This window comes from Haliotis rufescens, unplaced genomic scaffold, assembly GCF_023055435.1.
Source record: "Haliotis rufescens isolate VD_foot unplaced genomic scaffold, xgHalRufe1.0.p SCAF_1, whole genome shotgun sequence".
Lineage (NCBI taxonomy): Eukaryota > Metazoa > Mollusca > Gastropoda > Lepetellida > Haliotidae > Haliotis > Haliotis rufescens.
The window spans coordinates 34,001,200-34,026,095 of NW_025963779.1; the positions used below are offsets into that span (position 1 = coordinate 34,001,200).

The 24,896-nt window shown below is 38.9% G+C and overlaps 1 protein-coding gene across 8 annotated transcripts in view; it reads right to left on the reverse strand.

Annotated features, from left to right (window-relative positions):
- LOC124139444 (zinc finger protein 236-like) overlaps window positions 1–16,965 on the reverse strand; it is a 45,440-nt gene extending 28,475 nt beyond the window's left edge. For all 8 annotated transcript variants that reach the window (XM_048395168.1, XM_048395179.1, XM_048395183.1 and 5 more), the window contains exons 1-2: window positions 16,472–16,965; window positions 16,164–16,299 (exon numbers count right to left, since the gene is read on the reverse strand). The gene's annotated coding sequence lies outside the window, so the exon portion shown is untranslated. The remainder of the gene's footprint in view (window positions 1–16,163; window positions 16,300–16,471) is intronic.
- Window positions 16,966–24,896: the final 7,931 nt, after the last annotated feature.

A 24,896-nucleotide genomic window follows, 5' to 3' on the forward strand; every position in this document is an offset into this window, starting at 1 on the left:
ATGCAGGAAACTGTCACAAGTAGTTTCAATGTTTTGCGCGCACTGATGCAATATAGACTTGCCAAACTATCACAGACATGCATGGTCAAAATTGGATATTTTTGTATCACGGTCTGGCTGACCCGACTTGACAGATTATGTCCAGGATGACCCTAATCGTGCCATGATCCCCCATTGATTACATTGATGAAGGCTGCCAGAGAACCAGGCATCATGAAATTAGCATTCCTACAATCCATGTTTCAGCAGAAATATGTCTGTCTTACTCTGCCAACTCAGATGCCTCATCTCCCTCTCATACATACATTCATACATCTGTAGCATTACACCAAACCGATGCCAATATACCACTCTCACCATGCCATAGACTATGGGCTACACACAGTGAAAATCATAACCTTAAATTTTGTAACTTCGTATATCTTTCAAGATGATGCGGTTTTCACAATTCATATTCACATTTCTCATCTAATATTGGTAATTGCTTGTCTCAAACTTGACATTTATTGTCCATGGAAGTCGATTCAGTGAGGTTTCACTAAAACACAGCAGGTAACAGAACTATACACGATATAGGCATCCCTATCAATAGTCTGTTATCAGAGTCTAAGACTGGAACCTGGTTTTGGAACATCTGTTTGACCTGGTCAAGAAAAATGAAAAAAAAACTCCAACACTTTCGTTTTCTTTTAAAAGAAGGGGACGTTTGTTGTTGCTAGTTATTTCTCAGGTTCTGTTAAATATGGATAAGTGTAAAATAGGTATGTCCAGAAATAAATTATTTAAAATAAAGACTTTCTCAAACAGAATGACAGTCTGGTTATGGTACTTAAACTGTAAAAAAACACATCTAAGAGCATCTCAGAAACACTACATGATAAACATGTGTTTATGTACACCAATGTTTCTACAAGTTGGAAGACAAAGACTGAAATATTGAACAAAAATTGTTACAAGCTTGTCGGAGCCCTTGAGGCCAATACTCCACTACTATCAATCTATTGTAACATTGCAACACAAAATGTCTGTTGGCATACACCTGAAAGTACATCGCCTACAGGACCAGATCAAAAGTGCTCAGATGTTCCTCGGATAAGATTATAAAGCGATCATCTTCCATGTTCCCTCAACCATGTAATCACTAAAAATAATGCTTTTCACTACAAAGAAAGCAAGGTTTTTTTCTATGATGACAACTGAGAAACATCACGTCTCATGTCTGACACCAACTTTTTTCTGCACCTTGTCATCCATCACATCATTGCTAATTAGGACAATTATTCATATTTTCACAAACAATAATCCATAAGATGCCTGCACTGACCTTCCAATGCTATGAATCTGTAAGTTAGAGTCTGCAAAACACATCACATCAACAGCAACTTCCAACAGCATTTTTCCTTACTTCTGAACCATTGTCTCCGAACATACCTTTGGCAATCATGTAAATTAAACATTTTTCTCAACTGCACCGACATGTATACATAAATTTTTAAAAGCAAAACTCATATCATCTATCTCATCCCTTTTCTTTCCACTAAGCGAAACAACCAACCAACCTGAACTATTTGTTTCATTGACAAGAAAGCTATAGAGGACAACTGGTGTGTGACCAGTGTCCACAGGGTGGGTATTGATAAGTTCTGCTTGTACCTACCAGCAAGGAGTGGCTACCCAAGCACTCGGTGCTGTGAGAGAGCAGGTGGCGATTACTAGATACATGCCAGCCCAGCGACCTGGCCTGGCCGACCAAAATAGCCAGCCATTAGAGCGTCAGGCAGGAGAGATCGGGAACACACAGTATGTGTAGAGAGATAGGGGGAGGCATGACCAGCTCAGTGGGCAGTCAAGGGCTGATACCTGTCCGATCTAGGTCTACTGTGACACACTTTGGTGCACAGCTTTAGGCCTGCCAAGCAGGTAGTTTAGGGAGGTCTGAACCCTGGCTTGGAGAGTTGCCTCCAGCACAAGCAACACATTCCTGAGCTAGCATGATAAGCAGGGCACATCATACGGGGCAAATTATTGACTTGACTCGGTGATGTACGTCGATATCTTGGAAGAGGCTTGCTGCACCTTCTTACCAGCGCAGTGCACTTCAACGTCGCAGCCTCAGAGTAATGGCCTGTCCACAGCTTGTTGCAAATACCATCTGTGCTCAATAATCACCACCATCTACGCTACATATTTAATTACGCATTTGTAAGCCAGGTCTTGTTTCATACAAATAGTCCAATCTTACCACAAGTTTTGTTAAATATACATCTATTAGCCACACCCAGTGATTACAACAGTTAGTCCATCTTGCAACAAACTGGCCTGAAGGACATCTATTAGCTAGCCTGTGTCTTTGATTGAAGGTATTTTTTAAGAACTTATCTTGCCACTACCCTCTAACCTGTCCACAGACACATGTTATTGGATCACAATCCATATCAAGCTATGGGTATAGGACATTAACATACAGCACTTGAACCATCTTCAATACAATGATGGATATCCCTGTATATGTTCAGGAATAGCAATCCTCCTATCACTATCAGAATACCCTCTTAAACAGGAACAGAATTTAGGAATGTTATCCTTATCACAACCTAGGCTTAGCAGCGTTTAGTCAAGTTCCGATGTTGCTTTTCAAGATGCAAACAGTTCTACTCCAGATGCAACATTGTGAAACTTAAAATGGTTCTTCAAGAAAGAACATGGCAAAACCATGCTTCAAGGAAAATTGTGAAACCTACATCTCTTCAAGAAGAAACAATGTGAAACCTTCATCTCTTCAAGAAGGAACATTGTGAAACCTACATCTCTTCAAGAAGAAACAATGTGAAACCTACATCTCTTCAAGAAGAAACAATGTGAAACCTACATCTCTTCAAGAAGGAACATCGTGAAACCTACATATCTTCAAGAAAGAACATTGTGAAACTGTGAACCTACATCTCTTCAAGAAGAAATAATGTGAAACCTACATCTCTTCAAGAAGGAACATCGTGAAACCTACATATCTTCAAGAAAGAACATTGTGAAACTGTGAACCTACATCTCTTCAAGAAGAAATAATGTGAAACCTACATCTCTTCAAGAAGGAACACTGGGAAACATGTGGAAGACAGTGGAACCATGGCAAGATGACAGTCCCACTAGAATAGTTATGGACACAATATACCAGCACTCTATACATGTTCTCTGTCCCCATGGTTAAGCTGGTGATACAATACATGTATACTACATCAAACTGCAGCACAGTCCCAATCAAAGTTGTGTTTTTATCAGCATCTAATATTGGAAGCTGACGCCAGACGTCTGTTTGGCCTGGTCCAGAAAAAGTCCCAACACTTTTGTTTCCGATCAGGGATTGTTTGTTGTTGCCAGATATTTCTTGGTATAAAAAGATATGGATGACTCAAACTGAACAGACAAACATATTCAAATACAGATTTTCTCAAACGAAAGCAAGCCGTGCTATGATATTAATCATTGATGGACTTATCTGCCTTACCACATACCTTAGAACATGTAGAGCAAATACATATTTAATATTTGCAAGCAAGTGAAAAACACTTACACAGCAAAGTTGTTTGTTACAAAAGGATGAAGTACTATACAGAAACAAGCCAGTTCTCGTGAAAATCCGAAACAAACTTGCTGTAAAAGGCGACTATTCTTGTCGTAAGAGGCGACTAACGGGATCGGGTGGTCAGACTCGCTGAATTGGTTGCTGTATGTCATCGTATAACAATTGCTAGGATCGATGCGTATGATGTCAATCACTGGACTGTCTGGTCCAGACTCGATTATTTACAGACCACCGTCATATAGCTGGAATATTGCTGAGTGTGGCGTTAAACAACACACAAACAAACAAAGAAACAAATCATAACCTTCAAGTTCCACCGACGTGTTGCACTGTCATGACATCAACACTTGTATTGAAGAGACACATTATGGCCCATATACAGAGACTAAGATTAAGTTTGGCCTTTCAATCTGGTTTACCAAATCTGTCTTTTTCAAATTTAAGATCTTAAACTATAAGGAAGTACTGTATTTTCTTGAGTATAGTGCGCACCCATGTATAATGCGCACCCCCCTCTTGCGGGTTCAGTATTTTGGAAAAAAAATATTCGAATACCAAGCGCAGAAAAAAATTACACTGTACCCCTTCAGCGAAGTCCGGCAAACGAACGGGTTAATTTGGCATAAAAAAAAATCACCAGACATGTTGATTTACCGTTTAAATAGTATTTATTGTTCTCCTAGGCATTGTTTTATATCCATTAAAATTACCTTGTGTATTTTCTTGTAAACTAAGCCGGAAACAGCAATCAGCTGTACACACGTTTTCTTGGAATCGACCGGTGATTCAGTCAAGACACACCCAATGATATAACTTTACAGGATTTTTATGCAAGGATGGGCAAAAATTGTATCTGAAACTTTTTTTATATCAGGAATAATATATTCCAATATCTTGTTAATTTAGATGCAGCTTTTACTAAACATATTTAAAATAATAATAACCCTAAGCGAAGCAGCTGATCGCTATTCTCGGGTATTATTTTTTTACATGGAACCAGTCTGACCAGTCACCGTCAAGGCTCATGCGCACGTGATCGCAAGAATTACATGTTGACAAACAAAAACAAATATGACTTTTAACGAGTCAAAGTATGGCATTTATGATATATGTATCCATTCTCTGTCAACTAAAGTTCGTTTCAAGGCGTCAATAGCGGTAATCTGACCGTGGTTACTGTTAATAAGGGTGAGTTGTGCGATCTTCCGATCGCTTCACACACGATTTGGCAGAAATTAATAAAAACAATATTAAAAGGAATTTTGAATAAAATTAATGAAATAAGTTACAAACATAAGTCCAGATATACAAAGAACACTTTTTATAGCCAGACAGTGTAATTACATGATTAATTTGCGTACTTCAGTATGGATTTGTTGCCATGGTATTTCCGGTGTTACGTGCTCACGGTAATGTCTTTCCATAGGGGGGGAAAAACATCCAAACTCATAATTTGTGTATAATGCACACCCCCTTCTATGCAGTTTGTTTTTTTTGGAGTGAGTGAGTGAGTGAGTGAGTGAGTGAGTGAGTGAGTGAGTGAGTGAGTGAGTGAGTGAAGAAAATACCATGTAAATAACCCAGAATGGCAACCAAATGAGCATCAGGTACTTTCAAAACTGCAGCAGTTGATGACACACAATGAGCCAGGACAGCCAACCATGTTACACACGCAACCCATCATGTACATACACTTTGCCAGTCTTACGATTAACATGGTGAGATGGGGGACCTATTCTGTCTTGGAATCCCCACGCTCACATCCAGGCTTCAAAAAGCCAGTGGTCAGTTTACACAACAATCATTTGACATCATTCACACAAACCACAGCACTTTACAATCCAATTTTTTACAAGATTTGAAACAAAACAACAATCGGTTTATAAACACCACGGGTAAACAATGTTGTTTGTGGTCCCCTCAAATGGAGGTTATTGACACAGGGTATTTTTAAATGGCACCGGCAATATGGACTTGCAGCTATCTAAATGGAGAGACACATGCAGAGCCCTTGAAAAGATAGAAGCCCACAACCAAACATGTACACATGTGGTATTTACCCTGGAAGTTGATACTATTGACTCAGCAATCACATTATAAAAAAAACAGCCACTGTAAACATGGGCAACGTACACAAGTTAAAAAACTTTAAAACATTTCATTCAAATATTTTGTATCCTACTCGTCATGCTTGCACAGAAAAAAAGTTTGATCACATGTGATATCCATTGATATCCGTCATTTCCTTAAATATGTAATCCATTAAGCATGTTAAGGCAAACAAAAGCTAAACATACTATTAAGCTTTGCTTAATAAAACATTTTGCAAAAATAAAAAAATTCAAAATTCTAAGCAAAATACATGATGGAAGGTAATAGTGAGTGAGTGAGTTGTGTTTAATGCCTCTTTTAACAGTATTCCAGTTATATCGCGGCGTGTCAGCTTAATGTGGGAGGAAAGCCCGAAATGATGCAGGTCTTAGACGTTTACCACTTCCGTGAAACCCAGGAACAAGGGTTTGGTGCTGACAAACCTAGAAACATAATCGGGGCGAACCGGGATTCGAACCCACAATCATAGGTTTCTGGCGTGCCCAAGGGACGCAACTCTGCACAGCGAATTGCGGCGCCTTAGACGACTGAGCCACCCGTGCCCCCTGGAAGGTAATATCAAAATTGGATGAAATAACTGTATATTATTGATTAGATGTCATTAACAGTCATTAAAATACTGACATATAATTATATAGCAGTATGGTTGTTTTTTTTACTTCTTTGACATTTAATATGCATGGAAGAAATATCAAGAGTCATGTCAACAACAAACACTTTGTACAATCAATGTCTTATCTTCTGGAACATGGTGAATAAACACCTCTAACCAAACATTTGGAAGCTAATAAAAGAAGTTAACCACAAACTTGACCACCATTTAACCTGATGCATCCTGTGCGCTATAGATGTGCCATCTCAGTGCCAGTAACATATCCTTAGTAAATACTATTGCAGTAGTGATAATTCCAACTTGGCATCAACCTATCAAATACATCATTAAATTGATTAGCAGAATCAACAAAAAACAAGACACAACAATGATTAACCCAATAGACAGGACAAACTAAGACCAGAGAAATTCTGGTGCATCAATGTCAATGTTTTATGGATTTTCAAGATCACCTTTTTCAAGGTTCTTTCTAGGACTAGAGTCAAAATACGTGAAGCTAAAAACAAAACAACGTTGAGCATGCTGAGGAAATTCAATTCTCAGGACTGTTATGTTTAACATTTTATTCAGGTTTAAACATACACTACCTTCAATAATAGTTAAATGAACTTACTGTTCTCAGTTATTTACTGAAGAAATGTCTTGTTTTGAAGTGCTTACAATCTTCTGGTTTAGAAATTTCATACATTAATCCACACCCCTCTGCAGGGGTTAAAATACCTTTGACTCTTGGAAAGGAATAATGGGAGAGTAACTGAAGCATTTCATGAAGGTTGTCTTGGTATTTTGGAAAACAACTGTTTTTGCCCTGTCTCCAACAGGCCTGACAAGTCACTGTATTTAGTACATGTTTAAATATCAAGTCTTAAATGTAAATGTAAAAACCTGTCAGTTATGGCCTTGACAAAAATATGAATGTACTGTGCTTTGTCTCACACTGATGAAGGGGCTTTCATTACACATTTGCACTCCGTTTAGAAGATTAAACCTGTTCTGTTTTAAATGTTGAGGTGGTTCATTATAGTTGGTCTTACATAACATTTAGTCATGTTATTTTGAACCGAACATGTTATAGTGAGGTTTTAAACGTAACATTTTTAGTAGTGTTTAATAAAGATGAAACACCTAAAATTTAAAAAAAGAACAGGCTTATCCCCATTCTACCATAACTAATATGCGTCTCTTAAAACAGACTTTCTTGCGCACCTACTAACTGCAATGATGCAGTCGGAATATTGTTGACCACCATTTCTTGGAATGACAATGGTACAGCTCATTGCTAGGTAGGGGTCTCCTTGAGAGACATGATCACTGAACGATTTGAATGGCTTTGGGTCGTCATTGTTACGACATATGTACTTGTAGTACAAAATAACAGGGAAATAGCACAATATTGATTAATCCAGGGTTTAGTTTTGAGTGGAAGATTATTAACAATCTGACAATCCTTCATTCAAACAGAATCAACTTTGACCTAGATCAGTCCGTGCGCAAAGTTCAAACTTCAGTTGCAAAAGAAGATTTTGATAACAATACGACTGTTACCAATTTGAAATCAACCAGACATTCCAGCCTGGATACTTTGGGAGACATACCTCATGGGACAGTGACAGCAAGAGTGCTACTGGCATTTTGGGACATATTTTGATCAACATTCTGCAAGATAGCTGAACAACGCGAGTTCAGTTTTCGTTCACCAAAACAGTGGCCATGAGATTGGTTTTTTTGTTATATGAGAGGGATTGATTCCATTTCCCCTTGCAATTATTTGAATACATTTTTCAATTAATAACAGCTTTAATTCTATATTTCCGTCTAAAATGTCATTAATGTTGCAGATTGTAATAATCTATCCATAGTCCTAGCAGATCAGGAAACATGTTTGTTTACGTTATGCTGGGGTCATCCCATGCAAACTATTCCTACACGATGTGAAGTGGCCAAAAAGTCAGAAGAGGTTATCCCTCATTAACCACCCACTTCAAACGCAGTAAAATTAACTAATAAAATTAGATCATCCTTCAATGTCATGCTAGTATAATAATTCACCACATACATTCACTCCCTTACAACAAATAGTGCAAGTATACCAGTATTGACCATGTTGATGTACAGTATTTGAATAAGATTACAACCCAAGAGTCATAAGTGTTGCCTGCCCATCTTCAAAGTTACCTGCCCATCAACATTTTTAACATTTAAAAAACCCTCAAAAATAAGAGAAAATTGTGTCATGATTTAGTTGAAATAATGCAAACAATTACTTGAGCATCTACAAGGAGTTATAATAAAGCTGAATACGACAGTAGTCTTATAATTATCTGCAGGGGCAGGTGGAGGACATGCAGCCCGACAGAAAAGTTACCAGCCACGGGCAGGTGGGCAGACAGTTTTTTGGGACCAAGTTGATGTACAGTATCTCTACTACTTCGGCCATCTATGGTAAAATACTGTTCACCTTCCTACAGGTTTCATACTGTCCTGCTGAGTCTTCTACATGACTAATGAATATACATCATTCACTGGAAGTCAAAAATGAAACCAGTAAGTGAAAAGAGGGTCAAGCAAATCTTCATTCACTTTTCAACAAGTCAATAAATCTTTCAAAATACAGAGTCACATGGCAATGTCTTTTGATGTTACATGTACATTCATAACAAGACACATGTTCTCATTTCCATCCAAATGTTTAAACAAAGATGCACCAGTAACAAACAATTAATGAATATTGTTTAATGCCTCGTCAGCTTCTTTCCAGCTATTCGCAGCAACAGTAACAAAAAATATTGACCCTTACCCAACACAAACATTATTTAACATTTCTATTTTCAAAGTTGAAATGGATTACCATTTTAATATGTTTAAAGATGCAAATATATAACAAATAGATTTAACTATGCACTGCAATACTAACCTGAAGTTACACCCTTCATTCAGCATAGATTCACATTGTTTAATCACGTTATTAAACAGCTGAATAATCAGTAGATTAGACATGTAAGATAGTCTTCAAATTGGTCTCATCAACATTGTCCATTATGCAAGGGATCATGTTCTGGTGCGTTTTCTTAAAAAACATGGGCATCTTACAATGTCTAACAACCAAATGTAACAAAAAAGTTTAGGAACACCTGATTCTTTCATATTACCTTAGTTAACTTGTCATGGCATGACAGATTAACTTTAATGAAAAAATGGACTGGTGGTTCTTTCTTGGGAGTAGTATACATGTATATCCTATCATGCTTTTAGTGCACCATTTCTGCTCTAATACCCAACATAGACACAAATGTTTTACTTAAGTCACAGATGGATTACAATCAGATTATCTAATGTACTGAAAGAAATGAAAACATGATTCAATATGCAGCAGAGAACACAAATGTCAAATCCACTTCCTATAATAATTTCTCCACCCCGGAACCTGTCAGTGATCCCATGACATTGTATTATAGCCACATCCTGATTGATATCATCATTTCTTGCAAAAATCTCCCCAATCGATGATATTTTTACACAATGAACTGTAATTAATCAGTCTGTTTTCCTCCCATTATCCAGGAGACAGTGGACACTATTCTCCTAAAGGCTACAGTTATTGATGATGGTCCTCCAGTGACACCTAAAAGACCATGTGTCAAGATGGAACAAATGCCGACAACCACGACCTACTTCTGTCATAAGTAGTCCTGTAAAAACACTCATCAAAACCACCCCCTTAGTTTCCCCTTGGACTGAAATTCTAGTCAGACAAAAAAACTGTTTTTTTCAAAGGGTACCTACAATCCCTCATTACCTGAAGAAGTAGGCAGAGCATACATTATCCCCCAAGCCCTTCAGGTGAATGGAACATAGTCTTGGGATCTAATGAGGCCAAGCTGCCCTAGTTTCTCCGACAGCAGCTGCCTACAAAGGCCATCCTGTTTTCTTCAGGAATGGAGCAAAATCTGCATTTGAAAGTTACAAGGAAATGCCAATTCTATTATTAGAAACTAATTGGCAGATATTGAAATTGGAAAGATTAATTGGAATTACTTTCAGAAATTTGGCTCAGGTCTTTATCAGTTAGTGCCATGTGAAAGTATTTCCAACAGCAACTAACTCTAAGTTGAGAGGACCAGATCTCACTGAACTTTTCTTCCCCTTCCTTTCGGTGTTAGGCAGTTAAGAAGCATCTTTGAATTTTTTAGTAGTGAAAATCTTAAATGTGAGAAATACTTACTAAATGAATGAAACACTTAATAAATAAAAAAGATTCATCTCCTGGTGAAAAAAATACACCAATCTAGAGTCACTTGATTATTTATTAAAGTGAGTGCATATCCAAATAGATGAACGTTGTTGACCTTTTCAAAGGCTGATTAGAACCAACTCGAGAATAGTCTAGAAATGAATGTCTTAGTGTTGAAGGAACCTAGCAGGGTTAATCAAAACATATCGAAACATTTAGTTTGTTATGTTTCAGCATATCACATTGATGTATGTAGGATTTAAAAAATCAGCAGCAGCTTGTCTTACAGATGTCCCATTTCTTATAAACATGATAAAAATGATAAACATGATAAACACTATATTCCAAATCAATTATGGTTAAGTCTTTCTATTACTCTTTTGGTCAGGAAACAAACTTCTTTTGGTCTTTAATAAGACAAACACTTAGTCTAGGAAAACATTTCTTAAAAATAATAGTAATTTCTTTTTTTCAAAAGAACCTTTGCTGTTTTCATACTCTGTAGATCAATGAAATGAGACTTGGTTTCGTTTGATTTGCCTTCAATTTTAGCATGTTTAGTAAATAATAATTTTAGAAAAATATAAATTCCACAGTCATGGTGCAGGATTTATGTGCAGTGAAGCAAACACATTGGTGAAACACTTTACCACCAGGCTAACCACACTTCCCTTTAGGTTTCTAGCCAACCTGCCTGTGGAGTCACAAATTCAGGAACAACTGCTAGTTGTCTCACATATATAAGGAAGACAATTTGTGGGTGTCAACTTCTAATTATGAGGAACATGTCAACAGGTGAAGAAGTATATACTCCGAAACGGTGTGTTTATCATAATAAGTTGACATCCATAAATTCTCTTCCTTATGTGTATCACTTCTAAATATAATTCAATTCCAATATACAGTTTATTTCCTGAAATTCAAGCAAAAGAATACCGGGGTAGGATTACTCCAACTTTAGCAGTGAGTCTAGGTAGATGGTCAGCAATATTACACTTCCCATGTTATCACATAACAACTTAAAATCCACTATCAGTGTCAATCCCATCACTTGCAAAAACATTTATAGGTCAGTTTTCAACTGTTAGTTCAGCATTGAAATTTATGGTTTCTTCATATTGATTCTTAATCATCACATCCATAGTAGAGAGATCAAGCCTTGACCACACAAACCACAAGCTGTATTGTCAGTAATGGGGTACGACAACAACAGCCAGCCAAGGGTTACAACTGAGAGCTGATCTTCGAAGTTGGTCACCTAGGCAAGTTTGTTGTTTAAAGCAGCACTCGGCAATATTCCAGCTGCATGACAACAGTCTGTAAATAATCGAGTCTGGACCAGACAATCCAGTGATTAACATCATGAACATCGATCCACATAATTGGGATACAATGACGTGCATCAATCAAGTCAGCGAGCCTGACCTCACAATCCCGTTAGTCGCCTCTTACAACAAGAGTTAGTCGCCTCACCTAGGCAAGTGCCATTCATACACAAAAAGGCCTTTTTTAAATCCTGCAGATATATATGAGAACAACTGCAATGACATGACCATCGCCATACCTATAGTCATAGGAAACAAATTGTGTGTTCTTAAAACAATTTAAAAAACAAAATACAAATAAGAAATCTGCCCTCTAATACTTGTAATACACCATGTTCATAATCTAATATGCGACTATACTATGGTTGGAGTGTATAGTGAGTGAGTGAGTGAGTATGGTTTTACGCCGCTTTTAGCAATATTCCAGCAATATCACGGCGGGGGACACCAGAAATGGGCTTCACACATTTGGAGTGTATAGAAAATAGGTTTACACTGTGTTTGAACGACAATGAACCATTCAGAGAGTGTGTTTGAATGACAATGGATCATTCAAAGGACACCAAATCAACTCCATGTGTCACAGCTGCTTGATCATAATGTTGGCCATGTTCAATACAAAACATAATCACATCAGACTGCCATGTAACAAGCTACAAAGTGGTCAATAACCACATGTACAACTCTACCTCAGGGCCATGCTCTGTCATACCTGAGAATCAGATGCAGAGTTGTACTTGCAGGCCATGCTCTATGTCATACCTGATAATCAGTTGTAGAGCTCCACGTGTAAGCCATGCTCTATGTCACATCTGATAATCAGATGTAGAGCTCTACCTGAAGGCAATGCTCTATGTCATACCTGATAATCAGATGTAGAGCCCTACCTGAAAGCAATGCTCTATGTCATACCTGATAATCAGATGTAGAGCTCTACCTGAAGGCAATGCTCTATGTCATACCTGATAATCAGATGTAGAACTCCATGTGTAAGCCATGCTCTATGTCACACCTGATAACCATAGGTAGAGCCCTACCTGAAGGCCATGCTCTATGTCACACCTGATAACCATAGGTAGAGCCCTACCTGAAGGCCATGCTCTATGTCACACCTGATAACCATAGGTAGAGCCCTACCTGAAGGCCATGCTCTATGTCACACCTGATAACCATAGGTAGAGATGTACCTGAAGGCCATGCACTATGTCACACCTGATAACCATAGGTAGAGCCCTACCTGTTGTGTCCCGAACCCAACCAGGGACTCAAGTCTTAAAAGAGGGAATTATTATTGACAAAATCCTTATCCAAACTCTACCCATATCTCTCTTTTTAAATAGAAAACAAATGCTGATGTCCCTGTAACTGTAATTAGATGTAACCTTACAGGGCCGTAGCTAGCACTAAGTACAATAAAACCAACAGGCTGTAAAATTCATTTTTCATTATATATTTATTGTAGATGGCAATTAGTTTACATATCATGTGATAATGTTCAATAATTGCATCTGTTTTATTTGTGATAAATCAGATGTTCAAAAACAGAAATCCTAAAATTTGGAACAACTTTTATGTATTATTATAATTAATGTGTGGTGTCCAATTATTTGGCTAGATGGAAGATATAGAAGTTAGAGGAGAGAGACAGAGAAGAGTTTCCGGCATCGGAAAGTCACGTTCTGACAGTCTTCATTCGAAACTCAGATCACAATAGTTTCATCATATGACAATGTGTGACTATGACCATGTGCATATATAGCAGAGATCATTTTCACTAATACACTGGAATCCAGCCACAAACATTGGGTTTTTTTAAAATAAAAAGATATTTTATTTCTCTTCTGAATTGTAAGTGTAGGCACATGCCTATTGTGTCTATAGGCAACTGTAGACCCCTGGAGATTTCCACCAGTGACCTGGCATCTCTACAGCTGATCATCGTGTGTGATGGTTTTACACAATTTTGGAAAGTCTACCACAAAGTGTCAGCTTCCTGTGGGAGGCATGCCTCATCATCATCACATGATCTTCATTAATATATGAACTGAATTGATCACCTTGAAGTTAAAATGTTAAGAATGTCTCAACCCATTATTATCTGTTCAGAGTTGGCACCTAGCCAGGTCAGGATCCGCCCAAATTTGCCCCGATTATGATCCTTGATCCTGTCTGAACCATGCCAATACTTATGGGTTTCCCCCAAATAAAGTCCTTGAACTACTGTGCCACAGCCATTTCTCCCCCCATCAAACACTAAGCTACTGAAATGCTGTTAAAAGCTGTATTAAGTCCAACTCACCTGCACACCTTTCATCAGATAGGATGTGCACAGTTATGAACTTGTTATCAGCCACTGGTGCGTTTCAGTTGATATTGTGTCACTAGGTATAGCCTGTGAACACTAACCTTGCATATTTACTCTTTCATAAACCCTGCTCAGGTTACCGACATACATCTTAACATTGCTGCAGTGAATGCAGCTCGGATATAGGCCACGATCAACTGTCACTGCATTTCAATTTACTTGACAGCCACACCCAAGCACCAGTCCCAAACATACTACTGTCATACTACTACGTTCCATTATATCTAACAGCATGACCTAGCTATGGAAACATAACTTAATTATTTCATTATTTCATTATTGCAAATTATAATTTATAATTATATGATTATAAATGTTGGGAGTAATGCACCACTTGTCCAATGATATCCATCATCCTTCTCAAGACGATTCCCATAAAACTGGCTAAAGTTGCATAACCTTTGGCTAATCACTGATGACGTCAACAGGTTGTACTCAGTTGAAATTGCATACGGTCATGAAATGAATCTAGACTTGTTGCTGGCTCTTAATGTGGATTGCCACCTTTCTGATATGGAGATATTGCAATCTTTCTAATGATCTGTTTTTAGCCAACAGCCATTTTGGGATTGCCCTTTTCTTTCACACCAAATATCGTTGCAGGGACAAGTTTCAGGATTGGTTGAGTTGACACTTTACAGAAAACTTGGAAATCAGATGTTATGCCTTTAAACAGAGCATCCATTTTCCCTTTCATTAATAGGAATAATTCCCATATGACTTAATAGTGAAACAATCCCATGTGGTAAAAGGTAGAAGACAATAACCTCCTGGAGCTCACGTAACAGGTTTGAACACTGTTGTGTGAATGGTGGGAGTGTTCTCTCCTGCTCAGTTTGGGACTTTGTATAAGAAGCTGCATGGAGGGCAACAACTTAAATCTGTATGACATGTTTAATACTAGTGAAGGGTATTGGCCTGAAGTTTGTATTGCAGTTTATTACAATAATGTTTCCTGTATTGCAATACGTACCACAATTTATTGCAAACTTTCTTTCATCTGTAATTTGTTATGAACCTGAATAAAAAACACTTCCCCGCATGTTTTTGACAACTTCGTATTAAGAGGGATGTTGCTATGGTCACAAAGCATTATATACAGGAAGCTGTCACAAATAGTTTCACTTTTTCGCAACAGGAAAAAGTTGCTTATTTCCATTTGATTTGTCACTAGTGTAAAATCTACCACAAAGATGATATATACATGATTATGAAAAACACAGTATACGGTATTTCCCAAACGTATTGGTATTTCATATTGTGGTATACCTATATATCGATAACATCTCACATCTCTATTTAATACAAGTAAACCATTCAAGAAATTCACACATAGGAATGGACAAGACAGCTTAATGACTCTCATTTCTGAGTCATATCTTCTCTTAAAATAAAGATAATAATTGTTCGTAGATTAGAAATAATAATGAGATGTTTACTACGTTCTTCACGAACTGAACACCTGACATATAGCTACAATAATATACTACCATGGCTTTCTGGTGATAATTAGGGTTGAAAAGATGCTTTATTGATATACTTTGCCAAGAACTTTTTATGTGATGTTGTATTTTCAGGACAGAACAGATTTTGAACAATTTCGTTTAAAATAGAAAGAACAACATCACATCAATGACATTACAAATACCCAAAACAAACCACACTACCATAAACACTGAAAGTATTTTCTTCATTAAACTCGGCCAGGTATTCTAGAGGAATAAACTGATCAGATTTTTCGGGACAAAAATTGTGACATTAAAATGTTGAGGTACCAATGTTTATTCGTTGCCTGCTGCTTGTGGTGCACGGATGATAATCAATAAGCGTGTGACAGCAAACCCTGGTCGCGATGTCCTTGAGCAGGACAACATGGACGAAGGTACACGGCAGGCCGTGTCACAAATGCGACACTGCCACAACAGATAACGTCTTACCTGATATGGTGCATTGGCTTGTGTGGGGGGCAGGGGTGGGGGGACCGACACAACCCCACAGACGCCCTAATATCCTCGTCGACTTGTACCACTGTGTCCGCTAGGTTCTCAGATGCCCACTTTTCCATTGTATGCACTGTAAAACAAGATGAAGACGGTGTTGAGGGCTGGCCAGCTTGCTAGCAAGACGAATCGCAAGCAGTATAGAGGGCAGCCATATCGACCTGGTTGGCAGCGGGTCCTACCCTCACATATCTCCTACATTCCCGCATACATACGTTAATATACCACATTCCCTTTTCACTTACCCCTGTGGCCCTATACCACTTGTAGGCAGTCATTCTGTAGCGCTGAGTTCACAGACCAGATGATAGCTTAGGCCACATGCAAGTTAGCAGTGCAAGTCAAATGTACACATGGGACCAGTCCACTTCACCTAAGAGGGGCGTCAGGTCAGGTGCACAACAATGCAGCGTTAATGAGATAGGGGCAATTGGGCGTAAATGATGAGGCGAGTGACAGTCTATTACACCCCTGCAGGGACAGAACAAACACCGAGGCAGAAAACAATGCAGGGTAGAGGTATGCCCGGCAAATGTTATACACTGCTGGCTTCAAGGAATGTGTGTTAATGGGTCAGATGGAGTGTGTGGCTATCCGGATCGACTTGTAGTACGCAGTAAATGCAGCGAAGCACACTAGTACCAGCCTTTAGCCTATCTGCTATCCAATCCTTGTGTGTCAGGCAATGGAAATCACCGTTAGGCCCTTTGCTTTCAATGCTATGCACGTATCGAACAAATTGACGTTTCTATATGGCTTCTCGTGAATGGCGCAGAGTGCATTCTGTGCAGAGGCGCAATGCTATGTATACAATGTCAAGTGGTTTTACGTGTTTGCTTTCAGCGGTGAACTGGACTGTTAAAACACTTTGTATTCCGATTTGTAGATATATTTTAAGCATCAGCTACCGTCCGGTCTTTGCTGCTTCTGTGATTTTTTTCAGTTGATACTAGTATCGATGTGTTTGAGAGCGAGCGTTCGATGTTGTCGATCACATTATTATATCTATATGGATTTATAATATGAAAGTATTTGTATATCGGTGTTGACGATACTGATAAAGTATGACGGAGTCGGAACATGATCGACTCTCAGGTACTAAAGGTCGATAGGCATATGCAAGTCATGTAGACAGATAAGAGGTTTGTCCAGAACACATGGACATGTATGCTTGAACGGGCCGGCTTATTACCTGAAACACATTACAAAAACTCACGACTTTCGGAGCGACTACAAGTGTGAAAACACTGATATTTTTCATATTCAGGGGCGGTCGGGTAGCCCTATAGTGGTTAAAGCGTTCGCTCGTCACGCCGAATACCCGGGTTCGATTCCCGACACGGGTACAATGTGTGAAGCCCATTTCTGGTGTCCCCCGCCGTGATGTTGCTGGAATATTGCTAAAAGCGGTGTAAAACCTCACTCACCCACCCACTCTTCATATTCTTAATCGACAATTTACGCCAAATAAATACCATTTTCTCAACGAAATCTTTGAACAGAATATACGTAAAGATGACAAGAAAATAAAAATGATCATAATTACGGGTGGAATATTTCATGATATTCAATGATATCCCATGATGCGCAACAATATGTGAATGCATTTGCGATAGGGAATTATATTTCTGATTGAACACGTATATATTAAAAGCTTTACCAGTGTAAATAACTAGTTTGATAGAACTGTTATCTTTACCTTTGAATCCAAGTAATATTCTTGTGTTGGTAATATTTAATCTAATGTTGACAGCTTTCAATAGCGATGATTCTATATCATTGCAAGTCGAAATGATACTATAAAAGTACGGGAGCAGAAACTCGAGTACGAAAAGGTCGATAAGCATATGTGCAAATCATGCAGTCAGATAAGACTTAATGTTTTCATTGAGGAATTTCACAACTCGATACACGGACGCCATTTATACGCCATCCATTCAACTATGTAGGGTGTAAAACATGACGAAATATGCAGTTTCGTGATGTGCATAACTAATGCATATAACTCGACCAGTTTATAGCCTAACCTACATCACATTTTCATTTTCAAAAATAATTATAAGGAAATTCAGAATTGATTTTAAACGGGTGTTTCTCAACTTTGAAATTATATGTAAAGATAGGAAGCGTATCAGTGCCACATTCTAAGCAAAATATCATGTACGAAGATGATACTAACATTATACTTGTCGCATCTACATGTATGATATTCTAATCTACCTAGAAGAAAGTATCATCTACTAGAGCAAACTATCACTGTAACGATATTCACGATTATGATACATACACAGAAGAAGTATTTCTTCTAAGTAGAAGTGAGTTGTATCATCTATTCGTAGATGAAATTTAAGTATCATCTATAGTATATCGGTGATATTGGTATTTTAAATACGCTTCCATGGTACAGTTTTTTGTGTTTAAAATGTTTTATTTTTATTGTTCCCAGAGTTGGAGATTAATACAGTATTCCGTCAAAAACATATTTCGGATAGCATAGAATGGCACAATACACTCATTTAAAAATTAAAGGGTTGGAAACAAACATTGTCCTATTTCAAATTCCATGGTACAGTTACTTATGTATATATGGAAATGTATTTCAGTTATGTATGTCCTCTTGCAGTGGCATACTGAACAGAAGATTATCATATATTTGCAAATCATAAACCATTGCCAAATCAAACAAGAGATTATCCTGTTACGAGTGAACGCACTTACCACGGACCCATACCGCACCCATGCAGGACAAGCCAAGAGTGAGCTTGCAAAATAACAGGAAATTGTATACACTCGTTCAGAAGCAGGTGGATGGAATTTGACCGCAGGGGTTTGTTCGAGGAGTTGATGGGGTATGGCAGAAGACGTGAGGGTGGGGAGAAAAAATGGGGGAAGGGTTTTAGAAAGGATGTAGGTCTTTGAAGAGCTTAAGGATGCAGGTAGAGAGGTACCTAATTAAAAGTGGAGACTCTTTACCGTATATACCCCGACTACGCCTAAAGCTGCCTATTGTAACACTGACATGGCATACCCCTGTCCTTCGTGAGAACCACCCTCGTTACCCGTCCCCTGCAGCGTCCAGCGTTGAGAACTGCGGTAATATTATACGTTGTTTTCATTATTCCCTCCCAAAATTGAATGTAGTGGACAGGAGTACCGCGTGAAGCGATCCTCTTTTACATTTATTTTTTATAGCATTATTTCAAATAAGATAAAAATGAAATTAAACTGTTGTGAATTAATTAACACTATTGATATATTCCGATGAATTTTATTTCGCTGTGGTGATGCACTTTACATTTGTCAGTCAGCTAGATATTGTACACGTGCGCTACATATTTCGTACAGGGAGTTAAACAGTGCCGTAGCCAGCCGGGGGACCAGGGTGGGCAGTTGCCGCCCCCCCCCCCCCCCCCCCCCCCGGATTTTTATATAGATAACAGTTTTATTTGAATCAAGTTGGGGACACGTGATACTTGTACAAATATTTGCCGCCCCCCTCCCCTTGTCGAAAAAAGTTAACTACGGCCTCGTTAAATGAGATTCTATGTTGTAGATACAGAAGATCTGCCCATGTCACGGTATACATGTACAAAGGTCAATCCCGATTTTAAAATATATGCGCTTATATATGCGGCCTATGTGATATATACTAATTTTGCCAGGTTAGGAGTTTTATTTTGTCATGATTTGACCAGTTCATAAAAGTCTTACAGAACACTATCTCCCTATAAAGTATATCACACACTGTTCCTACACTCCTTTGTAAATGTTATGTTTCTACTAAGTCTATTTTTTTTAAAACTATAACTATTTGTCCTCAAAGCCCTACATGTTTGGCAACTCCTGCCTAAACAGGATACCCGAATGTATAATAAACTCCCGGCCAGAAGAAAGTATGTATACACTTGAAAATTTACACTCCACTCTATAGCTCTGCACATTGCCGCATGTGTAATGAAATTGCGAGCCCCATGATCCTTAATACGTCATGTGCACGTCGCCTGTTGTGAGTGAGTGAGTTGGGTTTAACGCCGCTTTTAACAGTATTCCACTTATATCACCTTGTCACCTTAATGTGGGAGGAAAGCCCGGTGATGCAGGTCTCAGACGTTTACCACCTCGGTGAAACCCACGAGCACGGGTATGGTACTGACAAACCTGGAAACATAATCGGGGCGAACCGGGATTCGAACCCACAATCATAGGTTTCCTCACACAGGAATCGCGGCGCCATAGACGACTGGGCAACCCGTCTCTCCCCCCCCCCCCCACACACACACACACCCCAACCCCCTCCTCGCCTGTTGTGAGATACTCATTGATATGATGCATGTAATATCGCCAACGATATCCGTATGAAATACATCACCACCGAGTAACCGTTTCTTGTTTGCTCTATTTTAATCACCAAAAAACAACAACGCGGTTTTCTCAGTGAAAGCGACCAGTGTGTAATAACTAATAAAATCCTATGCAATAATACATGTTCCCCTCTGATATCTTATTACTGTTATACAATATTGATCATATATAAGGCCAGTGGCCTCACGCACAGAAATATGGAATTGATTTAAGAGTGTCTCTGCGCTGTTATTTTGTCCAGCTTGCAAACCCGAAAATCAATGTGCTAAACAGACGCTACTGGATTATGTATCATGTATGTTTATATTACGTCGGTAACTTCCAAACGTGTCTACAAATACCACCGGAACATGTATATATAATGACTACAGGTGCATTATGCATATAATACTGCACGACCCCGGTGGGCATTCCGTGGAAGTTTAGTCCCAAGCAACCTGTTCTTGGCGTAAAGTGGATCGGGTGGTTAGGCTCATGACGTGGTGGTTGATTGCTTGTCATCATTCCTCGACGTTGCTCATAGTATCAATCACCGAATTATCTGATCACCACTCTGTGATATAACTGGATGCTGTTACCCGCGTTACAACAAACTCACTCACTCACTCTTTCAGCAATATGTCAGTACAAACAACACACATCATCAACACACGTCATGCACACCAAGGACTAGGAATCGGCTTGCGGAGCAAACGCCTCAACCACAAGTAGTACCACCACAATACAAAATTGTAGGGGAAAGATGCAAATATTCTTTGCTGAATTTAGTGAAAATGACTTCTTTTATTTATTTAAACGACGTTTACATCATTCAATATTCAGTGAGTGAGTTCGGGTAACGCTGGTTTAAATTATTGTTTCAGCAGTTAATCAGAATGAGTCAGCATTAATCAGAATTAGTGTCAGCCTAAAGTTGCCAATATTCAGACTAGGAGGGGACACACACGCACACGCATACGCACGCACGCACGCACACACACACACACACACACACACACATACTCACACACATACTCACACACCACTATATCAAATGGTCGGTCCATTAGACTAGCATAACATCAAACAATCTGTAACGTGGACCAGCGACTTTGAACCCTTACAACTGACTTCACTTAAGCGCAGACTATTACCCTATTATTACGCTGACTCAAAGCGATATGCACTGTATTTGAACAGGTGCATTGCGCATTATGTCTTTCAAAAGCACCTGTGTACACGGATAGTTCGATAACAATATGAGTCAGATATAGTTCATCTGGGGTCATAGGTACACAGTTCGTGCACACCCTACTGTCACGCATTATTATTCCAATGAAAGCTTTAAGGTATTGCATTTTTATCAGAAGGAAACCCATCCTCAATCATCCAGGGAATTACATCACCATTCAATTCTGATAAATACCTTGGACGAATTTGACACCATACCTTCGTTTTGAGTCCAATGTGGCAAAAAGTTACAAATGAAATCACTCTCATGAGCGAGAGAAGGTCTGTGCTAAGTGAAATGGAGGTTGTGACGAATGAAATGGAGGTTGTGACGACACTTCCGAAACGAAGTTATGGTAGCGAATGCCAATAATATTTATCAAAATAAAATTGAGATATAACACATTTGGCTGTTTTCTTTCACGGTTCATAAATTATGAGACTCGGATATTTTAAGACATACACATTTACAAGGTGGTGCGGTATATACCTAGACAAACGATACGGACCAGTCGTTATTTATTATCATATATGTTTGTTTGTTGTTTAATGCTGCACTTAGCAATATTCCAGCTATATGACGGCGGTCTGTAAATAATCGAGTCTGGCCCAGACAATCCAGTGATTGATATCATGAGCATCGATCTACGCAATTGAGATACGATGACATGCATCAACCAAGTCAGCGAGCCTGACCAACCGATCCCGTTAGTCGCCTCTTACGATAAGCATAGCTGCCTTTAACGGCAAGCATGGGTTGCTGAAGACCTATTCTATCCCGGATCTTCAGGGGTATATATTATCATATAACCCGTGTTTCCACGTATAACTGAAAATACCGATACCTACTGGACTGTTAGGGAGCGTCCGTATAGAGCTGTATCCAACAAACTATATATTTACGGCTCACCATCAAACAATCTATTCCTTTTTATTATTACTGGAACACAAAAAGAGACAAATGGGTATTTTTCATAAAAGAAACTATTCTGCTAACAGAAGTGAGGTCGCAAGTACTGCGTCGTATCCGAAGATGCAAATACGCTTAGGAAACAGTTGATATGTAGTCAAATAAACAATCGTCATAGCACAGTAACAACCATGTACGATTATGCATTATTCAGTTTCTGTTTTCTGTTTCAGTTTCTGAATACGTCGACATGTAAGTAAAAAATTAATTCAAGAGACGATTTAAAAAATATATATATATTTTATAAAGAAATTGTATACTTAGCAGTGCTTAATTTTCCAAGTGTGTATTTCAGTAACAAGTTTGGGTTATGTACAAACTGCTCATTTGATTATAAGAACACCTAGCCCTATTGTTGTCTCTGTATTTTAGGAGGCATAGGTGCAATGGTCATAAAAGGCGCCGCAATTAGCTGTGTAGAGTTGCGTCCCCTAGGCGTGTCAGAAACCTATGATCATATGGGTTCCAACTGGGCATTCCTCCTACCCATCGTGATATGACTGAAATATTGTCCAAAAGAAGCCCACTTATTATGTTAGATATTTGATAATATGTACCTGCTTCTTTGATTGAAAAAAAGTTTATTTTGGGACCATAGAGAATTAGAGATGGGTTAGCGAAATGCGGTCATGTCAGTTTGTATTCCGGTCATCCAAATGTAATCAGAGATACGGCTTGGGATGGGGCTCTGAATGACAAGTCACAGAGTTATCTCCCCTCCCATATCGATCTACAAGCTCCTTCCCAGCGCGTGACACCTTCGTTACACTCTCGGTATAGAGAGCTCCGCAAACGGGCTATCGCTGTGAGGAGTTTGATCGATCTACTGGAAGCAAATTCCGTAGAAGGACAAAAAAGTGTTCTTAAAATATTAATTTTATTGCACATTCAAGAAATTCCATAAGGTAATAATAATACAATTATAAAGCGCACGTCGACTCACCTCATCCTCAGTAAGTCGAAATCCAACTGAATATGACAAAGTGGAGCCATGGCATTTTAATCTGAATTGCAGTATGGCTGACAGGACCATTATTGATTTCATTTTTTTTTTTAAATGAAAGAAAATCAAAATAGCTCACAATGTTTTTTTCCTAGAATGCAGATCATCTATCTTGGCTAAATCACGAACACTACACGTATCTTTTGTATATGAGCTATATCGCGGCTACTCACTACCGACTGGCATTATTACTTGTATAAAATCTATTCAGCATGCAACGAGATGGGTTGTTATCATATGATGCTTGCGCCCCCAGATGTCAAAACGACGCCGAAGTCAATACTAAACTTGCTGGAATGGGAAAACCTTCGTCGAATCTACTTTTGCTATTGTTTTCGAATAAATTGAATCAATAGTTATTGTCTGACACGATAGGTATATACTCGGAATTAATATACGAGATAAAAACTATTGCGTTAAACGACATGTCAGAATTAACGTTCTGTATCGCTACCAGTAAGCCTTCCTCGTTCCTATTAAAGGGGCGGTCGGGCAGCCTAGTGGTTAAAGCGTTCGCTCGTCACGCAGAATACCCGGGTTCGATTCCCGACATGGGTACAATGTGTGAAGCCCATATTGCTGGAATATTGCTAAAGGCGGCGCAAAACCACACTCACTCACTCATACCTACAAAGACGACAACAGCGGTTTCCTCACAGCATGGACGTGAAATACACGTCGGTGTCTTACTGCCGATCGCATACAGGCGTCGTGCACGTGGACAAGTTGCATGTATGTGGGCGGGCTACACTCGTCCAAGTCTCTCAATGAACCTGCGAGTAGTGAAACCCCGTTAATCAATACTGTTCCAGGGAAGTCGCCCGGATTAATTAATCATTGTTATAGGTATCGGTATTCTTTGTGTCGACATGAACACGTTCCGGGAAGTCATCACCTGGCCGAGGTTCGGACAAGCAGGGCTTCATGCCTCATTGTCATTGATGTCCTATTTGTATGTCTGCATAGTCTCTAGCTGTACGTGTTGATGAGGGATGGAATTGACATTGCTTTCGCCCTTCCGACACATCCTGATCTGTCTGTATCAGCACCTGGATGTTCTGAATGTAGGTGAGATGTGCATGAGGTTAGTCGCAGTCGTAAATTGTGCTATAAACTTTATAAAGCT